The sequence below is a fragment of the Aythya ferina genome (genome assembly GCF_964211825.1).
Source record: "Aythya ferina genome assembly, chromosome: 28".
Taxonomy (NCBI): Eukaryota; Metazoa; Chordata; class Aves; order Anseriformes; family Anatidae; genus Aythya; species Aythya ferina.
Genome location: NC_140325.1, coordinates 3698322 through 3710353, shown reverse-complemented (window position 1 = coordinate 3710353; position 12032 = coordinate 3698322).

Genomic DNA, 12032 nt, shown 5'->3' with positions numbered 1-12032 from the left:
CACGGTGTGCTGATGAAGACAGCAGGGACACGGTCACTGGGTGCCAGCAGAGGGCTTGCAGCCTGCACAGGGACACACACACCCCGTGTGTGTGCCCTGTGCTCGCACACTCTGGGATGACGACAAATTGGCTGCCCTGCAAATTATGGGCCAGGCTGAGATGCAAACTTCAGGTGGTTGAGAAAAACACTACCTAAAGGGAGGACTGTCTGTGTGATGCTTTGCTGCCTGCTGACAGATGGATGAAAGGACAAGTGAGGCATTGCATTGCCAATGAATAACTACATTTGTGACAGGTCTGTCTGAGCTGCTGGTCCTCAGCCTTGCCTCGTCTTTAGAGGGCTTGACGTGTGTCCAGATTCAGCTGGGTCTTTGTCCCAGGCACTGACCTCGCGCTGGTCCTGGGGGTCCCCAGAGCCGCCCGCCTCCCTCCCTCCCCCAAAAAGCTCCCTCTGGAGTCCCTCCAGTAAGGCATTTGTGCTGTCTGCGCCTCCGCAGGTGCTGGGAGCCTGCTGGAGCAGAGGCTGGGCTGGCAGCCAAGGAGCCAAGCCCATCAGCTGTCCTGGATCGCTCCCTTCTCACCTCTCCAGTCAAGCCCAGCTCCTTGCAGACATAGGAAAGGGAATGAAGGGCCCCCCGTGGCAGGTATTTCTCCTGTGATGAGGGGATGGCAGTGTTAGAGGTCCTCAGCTGGGAGGGTGCTTTGGTTGTATAGCAAATTTCTGGTGAAAACATTGTTTTTTGGGGGGAAAAGAGAGGCCAGATCCCATCTGCCACCTCTGCTGCCGTGCACAAAGTCACTGTGGTCCAAGGTTTGCTGGCACCCCGCAGCCTCAGTGTCAAACCCAGGGCTCAGAAGGTGCCAATGCTGGGGAAGGAGCAAATCGAGACCTCAGCAAAACTCCTGCCTCCTGTCGGCAAGGCGGGAGCCGTGACTTTTACCATGTGAAGTCTTGTGGTGGGCTGTGGCAGTCTGCAGCAGGTTGCCAGGTCCTTTTTCTGGGCAGGGGGGTTATTTCGTGGTGGGGCAGTGATGGGTGGTAGCATCAGGCTACCAGAGCATCGTCAGCAAGGTGCTTCAGTCCTGGGGCATCCTGCGGCTGGGCTGAGGACTCAGTGAATTGCACTGAGCTGTGCAGTTCATGGCTCTGAGAGGACTTCAAGGCACAGACTGTGGCAGGTGCCACTAGAGGGCTCAGAAAGGACATCAAGTGTATTGTAGAAAACTTGTACATGCACACACATCTCAGCTACTCCTTACTGCCCAGAGTTAGCTGCTTGTCTCCCTGCAACATGCAGCAGAAGAGAGACAAAACAGCTGGGGCTCAGGAGGAGAGCCATTTGGTGACAATGTGTGAGCAGAGAAGAAAGCAGGAGAGGATGCTTCCTGGGATGCTCCTCTTGATAAGGGACAGCTCTGAGCAGCAGCTCAGCATGGCAAGATTAGACAAAATAGGGACAAATGAGACAAAATGCCTTTAGAGTTGGGCACCACAAGGTGCTTACACTACGTGACCTTTTGATGGAGCCTTCCCTTGCTGGCCATAGGTCTAGTCTAAGAAGAACCAAAATTCTGGTACTTGGTGTTGGTTTGCCTGTTCTCCACTGGCGTTGTTGTCCTGTGGGTGCTGTTATTGCTCCTGCAGAGCTAATGACAGCAATTGAGGCTCCAATAACTCAAAAGAGTGATTTACTCAATTGATCAAAGTCTGACCTTGATTAGACTAATTATCAGCTCTAACCAAGCGGGAGGCCAGCCCAGGTGGGACGTAGGCATGATGGTGTGGGTGTGGTGACCTTCCCGGCTGTAATGACACTCTGCACAATGAAGGCAGTACAGGGACCCACTTCTTTTACCGGCTGCTAATCACATTGTTTACTGGAGTCTGAACATCTGCCAGAATTATTTCCAGCTGTTTCAACTTCCTACTGGGGTGGGAAGGATGTTATTAAAAGTGCTCCCATCACAAGCAGTGCCTTTGGCCGCCTGCTGTGACTCTTTCAGTGTGCTCTCTCCCACTGAGAGCTGCTGATCCCCCACCTAGCTGGACAGGACTGGCCCACTGAGCAAGTTTCCAGCATTTCCTGGGTTTCCTTGGGTTTTGTGGGAGTCCTGCTGGGCGCGGTGTGGGGTCACAGCTTGGACTGGGCTCACTTTGGCTGCTGGCCCTGGGGAGCTGCTGGAAGCCAGCCCCAAGAGCTCAGACTCCTGGGGAGCTGCAACTCCTGGGGGGCTGCTCCTGTGTGTGCTGAGCACTGGTGTTCCAACAACTCCCTCTCCTTACTCCTATTGCAGATCCAGACCATGAAGCTGCCATTATCTTTTTCCTTTGTTTGTGTCATGGGTGCCTTTTACATTGATGTTTGCCTGCTGAGAAGCAGCAGCACACAGGAAGAAGTTTGGGTTTTTCATGGCACTTGGCACATTTAACCTAGAGTTCAATCCAGTTTCCTCCTCAAGCTCATTTTTCCTTTTATTTATTTATTTATTTATTTATTTTAATTAATATTCTGCAGCTCGTCTCTATTTCTCCTGAAACCCTTTGGAGATTTCATCTCTGCATGGCTCCAGCACAGCACACCCCAGCCCCAGGGCATCAGAGCGGCCCTGCGCTACCTCCTCACAAGTGCAGCTGCATAAAATAAAGTAAGGAAAGCAACAAACTTCTGCCTCATCCACTCACTGCAGTTAATAACAGTAGTAGAAAAATTACTTCATTATTTTCACACATTGTGTTAAATTGGTACTTTCACATTCTTGTAGGGGAAGTAAGAGATTAAGAGATATTATAATTATGATTAGTATTTTCAGAATAGATCATTTAATATTATAGGTGGTTAAAATTAAGTTATAGACTTGTTTACCTTCCTGTTACCCTGCAATAATTAGCCATTAGTCACTTGTTAACGGGTCTGCAAGGCGAAGCGATGCTGCGTGTGCACCAGAAGAATACCTGCTGGTCCAGACCTGAGGCTGAAAGGGAGCACTAGCACTGCCCACCCCGTTAAAGCAGATCCTGCAGGTGAGAGGAGGCAGGGAAGGACATGGAGAGGCTCCATCCTGCAGGGCTTTGGCTTTCTTGGAGCTGAGCACCCGCTCTGAAGCCCCAGGGAGGGATGATGCTCCCAGAGCCCTTGGCCTGGCTGATGCTGTCCTCGTGAGCTTGAGTGTTGGTTCCAGCCTCCTACAGGTTGGTCCCCTGGTGTCTTGGTCTCCACCCAATCCCATTTTCTGGCCTTCTTCAGCCCAAAAGGCAACCACCCGTGTGCCAGCAGAGATGTGGGGCTGTCCCCAAACTGCTGTGGTCCCCAGGTTACTTCTGTGCACCCGCACCACGAAGCAGCTCCTGGTGCTGTTGGGCTCCATCACTTCCCACCCTGGTTCTGCACTATGGAACTGGTGTGTTTCCACAAGGCACTTCTGTTTACTGAGGCAAATGAGCGTTTTTCCCCCCCAAAAAATATTCCCAGCCTGCAGGACCTGTTTCCAGCCTCTGTCAGTCTCAAAGCCATTCCACCTTAGGGGGCACCCAGACCTCCCAACTTTCCTCTCCAGGAAGCTTCGTGGTGTTGGTGTGCTGGGCTGGCAATTTGCCTGGCTCCGCACATGCCCTGATGTGGGGCCCTTTTGCTTCTCTTCCTTCTCTTCCTCCCTTCCAGCCTCTTCATGGCTGTCGTTGGTGCTGACGATGGAAGGTGGGGGAAAACGAAAGTCTCTGGGACGAGAGGCATTTTTATAGGTGTGCCTACACGACCCCAGTCCCATTTCCTGGGTGTCTGAGGGCTCTACTTACACAGGTATTTAGGCAATCAGTGCTCGAGATCTGCAATTTCAATCCCGTGTATGCGCATCTATCTCTTCCATCTGCACTGCTATTAAGTTTAAGTACTGTATGTATTAATGGACTACTGTACCATACTGCTGTGTGTCCAGTGGCTGCCAATTTCCTTGCAGTGCTCATCGAACATGGCTTGTAAAGGGCATTGGTTTGTGTCCCTGGGTGACCAGAAGAAGATCTTGCACATTTTTCTTCCTTGGCCTATTTTAGCCATTTAAGCTTTCTATTTTGGGTGGATTAAATGGTCCTTTGCAAGAGTAGATCCATTTCCTTGAGCACGAGAAGCAGACTAGGCAGTAAATTGGACATCTTTTGGATACTATTTTAATTTGCTTCAACCCCCTACCCAAAGAACCAGGGGACTCAAGTGGCCCCTGAAGGGCCTCACGCCCCGACAGACTCGGCATCATCCACCCCCAAGGGAAGGACGTGTTGGGTCTGTGGTCCTTGTGGTCTATGCGTGTTGGGACCTCTCCTGCTGTTTCTTTTTGGTCCACGTGTGCCTTGCTGTTTCCTGTGAAGTGTCAGAGCTACTTGGAGGCGTCTGAGAGTGATGCCAACTGGCTGCGGGGCAGCAGGAGGCATCTCCTTCCTCCGCAGGATGCACGAGCATCTCTGAGCCCAGACGCATCACTGCTTCTGCAGCCAGCTCAGCAGGTCCAGGCGTGGCTGGGGCCACTGTGCCAAGGTTGATTCGTGCCAAGGCTGGTTTGTGTTGAGGCTGAGCTGTGCCAAGGCTGAGCCGTTTTGAGGCCATGCAGTGCTGGGGCTGGGCCATACCAGTGCTGGTCCCAGCAGCAGCCCAGTTTACACGGCACACGGGGCAGGATGGCTGCTCCTCCTGCAGGGTTTGTGGGATGCTGGTGCCTCGGAGAGCAGTGCAGAGCTTCTGCATGCTTCAGCAGCCATGTGGTTTGCTTTGTGTGGGGAACTGGTGCGTTAGTTTAGGCCACTGGTTTTGTGTGGGCACTGTTTTTTGTGCAGCACTTTCTTGTGAGGTGCCTGCAGTGGCCTGGTGCAGCTGGGAGCAAATCTGGCATTGTGCTAATCCCCTACTGAGCCTAATGATGCTCCAAGGTCTCAGCCCACCCACTTGTAAGTACATCAGCTCTCCCTACAAACCTCCCATTCAGGGGGTTCTGAGTCTCTTCCCAAGGGACCCAGGGTGAGGTCTGTGAAGCCCTGGCCACGTAACCCACGTACCTGGGGGGCTCGGTCCAGCATCCTTGGGAGGAGGCGCATCCTCTCGAGGTGCAGCCCAGCGCATTCAAAAGCTGTGCGAGGGACCAGAGAGAGGAGCTTGTCCCATGGAAATTGTTCGACCCGTGCTTCTGGGGACTCTGGATTGGATTTTGCTCACTTTTATGAGATATTAGTCAAAGCTGGAGGCTTTCAGTGGTGTGAGCAGCAGGACGCAGCCTGCTTTGTGTAGCACATACTTTGGGTGATGGCACGAAGCAAGGTGGGTTGACCCCAGCCCGTCACTATGAGGGCAATCCCAAGACCTCACGTCTCATAAAATGAAATGCCCAAAGCGGTGGGGAAATTCAAGAGAGGACAAACCATGGTAATGCATATGGATAACTGTGTGAGTTGTAATTAATAATGGAGGGCACGCTAATGAGATAAGAAAATCTCGTCTGAGCAAAGCTCATGAGTCAAGCAGGATTTGGAGAGTTTCACAATTCCTCCATTGGTGTGTGGTGTTTACTCCGTCCCCTATTCAAGCACCCATTAATTGCTGCCTGATGAACCAATCCAATAACAATATTAACAGACCTGCTAATTACCACGGAATGGAGGCTAACTCCCCCAGATCATATAAAGGAGAACTTCTGTCACCCCCAGTAGAGGAGCTGAGGATCCTTCACTCGTTTCTGCTCCTGTTTTGCACCATCCCCACCTGCTTGCTCATCTTGCCCTAACACTCCGAAAGCAGCGCGATGAGCCACCAGTTCTCCAGATTTGGGGACGGGTACTTCAGCTCTTCTTCTGCTCACTGCGGCACACTGGGGAGCGGGAGGAGCGCGGCTGCCATGAGCCATTGGGAAGGCGACAGAGAGGAGAGATGCGGTGGTTACGGGTATGGGTACGGCAGCAGGAGTCTCCACAGCCTCGGAGGGTTTAGGAATGTTTATCCCGGTGGAGGCTATGGAGGAGAAGGAGGATATGGCAGGTGCCTGGGGTTCGGTGGTGGGAGATATTTTGATAGGGGCTTTGGAAGAAGAGGGTGTTTTGTGGGAGATTTTCACAGTGGTGGTAGCGTGTATGGAGGAGGACCAGGCGGAGGGGCACGTGGTGGATATCTTGGCCTTGCCTTTAGCGAGCAAGGGGCTGGACGGGACTTTGGACATGCTGGCATCAGCAGAGGCATCGAGGAGGTCCGCGTCAACACCAGCTTGCTGAGGCCGATACAAGTACAAGTTGACCCCGAGTTCCAGAGGATGCGGTCAGATGAGAAAGAACAGATTAAGACTCTCAACAACAAATTCGCATCATTCATCGATAAGGTGAGTCCCTGTTCTTTTTGGACTTCTTATCCAGGAGGGGGGAACAGCAGGGGTGCTTCAGTGCCCACGAGACATGGGGACACACCTGATTCAGGCATCTGATCCCCTTTTACATTGCATCCTCTGCCCCCAAAATTCCCCTGGATTCTCTTACACTGGTGTGAAGTTGTTAATAGCTTGCTATAAATGCTTCTGCATGAATCACATTTAGCCCTGGGATAAGTATCTCTGAGCTGTCTTTTGTGGCAAGACAATAACAAACTGCCAGGATGTCACCGACATCGTAACTCATTTCCCTTTAGAGGAAAAGGTTATGTACATGGCTAGTTGTGTCCTGGGGCTCGAGAATTGTTTGTGCTAGCAAGAGGAACGGGTGGTAGACTTGGACATCCTTGGTATGTTCTGTTTCTTTTTCCCAAGCAAAGCAAAAGTCACATTTCTACCGACCACGAAGCAGAGAGTGACTCCTTTGCTTGGAGCCCTGAGCCTGTTCCCAGTGGCCGGTGGCCCCCACGTTGTTCTTTACCTTTCTTTGTGTTCTGCCCAACGCCTCCACCTCTACGTGCAGTCTTATCTTCCCAGCCATTCCTACTCACAGGCACGGGAGCAAAACATCCAGAAAAACACTTCCACCCACATGGACCTGGCAAGTGCCTCTGTTTGGGTGTTCACATGAGTCTCTGTACGGGGTGGAAGCTGGTGTTATTTGTCCCACGTGAAGACATAAAGGCTTCTTGTATCACCTTACAGAAACTCGTTGGTTACACCCAGCTATTTTAAGCAAACTTAATGCTGAAAAAATAGGAGCACCTTTGACTTTTTCTTTTTTTTTTGGAACCTTCTGGATGTCAGCTCCCAGCTTACAACCTTTTTTGCTGTCCCTTTAGTTTTCCAAAAATGCCAGCTCTGCACAGTGTAGGTCTTTCTGATCCCCTTCTCTAAGGCGAGAGGTATTTATAGAGTGGTCCTGTGTGGTCTGTGAAGGGGTTGTTTCTTCTTGCCTATGTGCTGCTGCCATACTCCTCTGCTTTGCCTTCCAGGTTCAATGTCTTGAGCGGCAGAACCAGGCCCTGATGACCAAGTGGGAACTTCTGCAGCAGCAGAGCTCCCACCCGGAGGAGAGCAGGAACATCGCCACTTTCTTCCAGTCATACATCAGCAACCTGCAGAGGCAGCTGGAGACGCTCCAGAGCCAGAAGGAGCAGCTGGATCCAGAAGCCTATAATATGCTTCAGCTTGTTGAAGATTACAAAAAGAGGTGAATAATCTCAAGACTGGGAAAAGGCAGATTGTAGAGCTGGAATTTTCCAAAGCGGTGATAATTGTGCTCTGGGATGGTATGGCTTAGCTTCTTGCCTTCAAGCGTTTTGTAGTCGCTATAGCACTGCTCTGCGGCAGGTTCACTGTGAGATGCTGAAGCTGGAAGAACAGAGTGGATCCGGTGGGGGTAGAACCCAGTGCAGTGACAGGAGAAATCTGTGGATTTATCCTTTTGGTCCTCCTTCATGCCCTGCCTCCCCCAGGCAGCGAGCAGCCCTGGATTCCTCACCCCTGCTTCTCTGACAGGGGTTTGGTAAACCTGGTGGCAGGGGGAGGAGGGACAGAGCTGAGCGGGGGGCAAGTTGAGAAGAGTTGCTTCTGCTGGCTCAGTGGCACCCAAGAGACATAATTCTTGTCTACATGAAACAAGTTTGAAGTCACGAGGGCATGGTAGATGATGCATAGCATGTTCTGTCTGCTGACGTAGCTTATGCCTGTGCAGAGGGTTTGCCAATGGTTTTGCAGCTGCCAGAAATTAAATGAAGTTAAATAAAAGCTTGACACATTCGCTGTTTGGGCCATTCCATTTGCTTTCTGAGCCACTTGACTGAAAAATTAAGACAGGCAATGAGCTACATATTTCTTTTCTCTGCTGTGATAGATTCGAGGATGAAATCAACAAGCGCACATCCAAGGAAGAGGAGTTTGTGGAACTTAAAAAGGTGAAGTAATGCGGGACACTGAGTTAACTCAAAGCCTCAGAAATAAAACAGCAACTGGATGGTTAAGCAAATATTACTCTAACTGGAGTAATATAAAACCAGATCTTCTCACTGCAAGCAAGGAGAGAAATTTTCAAATGAAGCTGAGATTCTCCGACTCTGGGAATGAGGGCTTAATTAGATATTATCAAGTCTTGCAAGAATAGCATTTTGGTGGAGAGTTTGCCATCAAAGACACATAAGAGTCTGTGGTTTTTCTTGCAGGAGCTGGACAGTGCCTACATGGGGAAGATGGAGTTTGAAGTTCGGGTGGAAATACTGAAGCAGGAACTTGAGTTCCTCAGATGCTTGCATGATGCTGTGAGTATGCCTCTGGTTAAAAAGTTCCCCTTGGGTCAGGAAGCACATGCATCTTTGGAGGCTTCAGGAAAATTCCCCTTTGTCTGTAGGGTGGTGTTGCAGAGTGGGTCATCCTTGGCCTTGCATCTAATAAAATTGTTTTTTATCTGTGAGTGAAGGGGGCAGGTGTGTCATGAAGGCTGGAAAAGACACTTGACAATTACAGCTGGTGGTGGAGTGATAGGACCTGGGGCATGCAGGGGAACTCTGGTGGTAACTGTCCCGAGGTTCCGTGTTGTTCCTCCTAACAGGGCCTGAACTGCTCAGTTGGCTGTTGAAATCCCAAATCTTGTTTTCCTTGCAGGAGCTGTCCCAGCTGCAAACAGTGGCTGGCAACACCAACATTGTTCTGTCCATGGACAACAACAGGGAGCTGAACATGGATGGCGTCGTTGAGGAGGTCAGGCAGGAGTACGAAGCAATTGCTCAGAAAAGCAAAGCTGAAGTAGATGCCATGTACCGAGGCAGGGTGAGTAGGCATCATCTAGGCAGGGAGGCAAGTCCGTGCCTGGCTTGGGGTTCCTTGGCTCAGAAACCAAAAATTCTGTTCTCTTCTTGCTGCACATCAGTACCAGGACCTTCAGAACATGTGGGTAAATCAACGGGAGCAACTAAAGAATAGTTACCAGGAAATCCAGGAACTTACCAGGCAGATCCAAAGACTCCAACCGGAAATTGAAATCGTAAGGAAAAAGGTAAAGCTGATACTTTCCAACAAGACTGAACTATTCAGGTCATTCTTACACGGGGACTAAACGCAGCCTGTCCTGCGCTCAGCTCAATGTAGCCTGTCCTTTGGAGGCAAACCTAGAGATGATATTTGCTCTTCAAAATGAAGCAGATTTAGATTTTGGGTGTCTACGCCGGGTTGTAATTTGAGTTGATTAACCCAATCAGGTGTTGTATTGTTTGAGCTCTGTCACTGAGGCAGGAGAGTTTCCAGAACAGGAAAATCCCTGTTCTGTTGGAGGGCTACAGATGCATTCTCTCTGTGCCCTCTGCAGAATGCTGAACACGAAGAAGCCATTAAGGATGCTGAGCAGCGTGGGAGCTCTGCTGTCAGAGACGGCCAGAGAAAGCTTCAGGAGCTGGAGAACGCCCTGCAGCAGGCCAGAGATAACCTGGCTCAAATTCTTCATGATTATCAGGAGCTCCTGAATGTGAAATTGGCCCTAGATATTGAAATTGCCATGTACAGGTCACTGCTCGAGGAGGAGGAGACCAGGTAGGTACAGGCTGTTCCCCCTGGCTGGGAGCAGCCATGCTGTACACTCTGTCCCATCCTCTCACCCATCACTTAGGAGAATTGCTGCCTTTAAGGGATGAGATTTTTCAGCCTGTTGATAGAGCCTAGGCTTACTTTTGTATTTATTGGCTGCATCGTCTCAGTGCTGCTTTTCATCCACAGGATACAAGAAGGCGCACCAGCCACGATCTGTAAGTATCTCGAGGTTTTGCTTTGCTTTCTTAAGGGCACTGTTACAATTCTGCTGTCAGCAGCACCTAACAACCAGCACCAGAACAACCCCATGTGCTTCTACATTACTTTCCTAGGGAAACAAAGTAAATGGTACTCCCTTCTGAGAGTGTGTGTACATGCTTGTATATACGCAGTTATATGCTAATGTATGTGTCAGTCTTGATCTACTAAATTTTGAACTTAACAGTTAAATTGAACCAAATCTCTAGGAAACAGGAAATATATCACTTAGAATGTCCATATGGTCAGAACTAAAATGTCAGAACTAAATGAAAAAAAAAGTCTTCAAATCTATGAAAGTAGGAGCTAAAGGAAAGACTGACCAGTGCTTTCCTTCCTAAAAGAAAAGGCTGCACTGTATGTTCACTCACAGTGTAAGACATAGGTCATTTAAAACACAAGCTGGTCAAGTCATAAGACCCAGAACCAGATCAGGCAAAATTTCATTACTATAATGATAAATTAAGAACCTTGCTGACAATACTAACTGACACCTTTATGAGTACTAGAAAAGCTCTGGTGACAGCCATAAAATATATATATATATATATATATATATATATATATGAATTTTGCTTATAATACTTACAGCCAAAAAATGAGGTGGATATGTTTTCATTCCTTGCAGGTATTGTTAAACACACTGTGAGTTCTGCTGGTGGCTTTGGAAGAGACTCTGGTGATGTGAAAACAGGGAAGGGAGGCATGAACTCTGGTGGTAGAAAAAACTCTGGAAGGAAAGGTTCAATGTCAGAAAAGGGAGGAGTGGGTGCAAGCTCAGAACATGGGGGTGTGAGTTATGGCAGTGGAGGATCCATCTGTGGAGGAGGAGGAGAAGGAAGCTCTGGAGGAGGTGGGTCCAAGTATGGGAGTTCGGGAAGTGCAGGTCAAGGAGGATCGAGCTATGGAAGTGGAAGGTCCATCTGCAAAGGAGGAGGTTCTGGATCTGGAGTAGGGGGAAGCTCCGGAGGTGGTGGAACCAAGTACGGAAGCTCTGGGAGCTCAGGACATGGTGGATCAAGCTACGGCAGTGGAGGATCCATCAGTGGAGGAGGAGGCTCTGCCTCTGGAGGAAGCTCTGGAGGTGGTGGGTCCAAGTATGGGAGCTCTGGAAGCTCAGGTCAAGGAGGATCAAGCTATGGAAGTGGAGGGTCCATCTGCAAAGGAGGAGGTTCTGGATCTGGAGTAGGGGGAAGCTCCGGAGGTGGTGGGTCCAAGTCTGGGAGCTCAGGAAGTTCAAGTCATAGTGGATCGAGCTATGGCAGTGGAGGGTCCATCTGTGGAGGAGGAGGAGGCTCTGGAGGAGGCTCTAGCTCTGGAGGCAGCTGTGGTAGAAGAGGGTCCATTTCTGGAGGCTCTGGAAGCTCAGGTCACGGTGGATCAAGCTATGGCAGTGGAGGGTCCATCTGTGGAGGAGGAGGAGGCTCTGGCTCTGGCATAGGAGGAAGTTATGGAGGTGGTGGGTCCATTTCTGGAGGCTCTGGAAGCTCTGGTCATGGTGGATCGAGCTACGGCAGTAAAGGGTCCATCTGTGGAGGAGGAGGCAGCTCTGGAGGAAGCTCTGGTGGTAGAAGAGGGTCCATATCGGGTGAAGGTGGAAGCTCAGGTCATGGCGGATCGAGCTATGGCAGTGGAGGGTCCATCTGTGGAGGAGGAGGAGGCTCTGGAGGAGGCTCTAGCTCTGGAGGGAGCTGTGGTAGAAAAGGGTCCATTTCTGGAGGCTCTGGAAGCTCAGGACATGGTGGGTCGAGCTATGGAAGTGGAGGACACATCTGTGGAGGCTCTGGCTCTGGAGGCAGCTCTGGTAGTAGAAGAGGGTCCA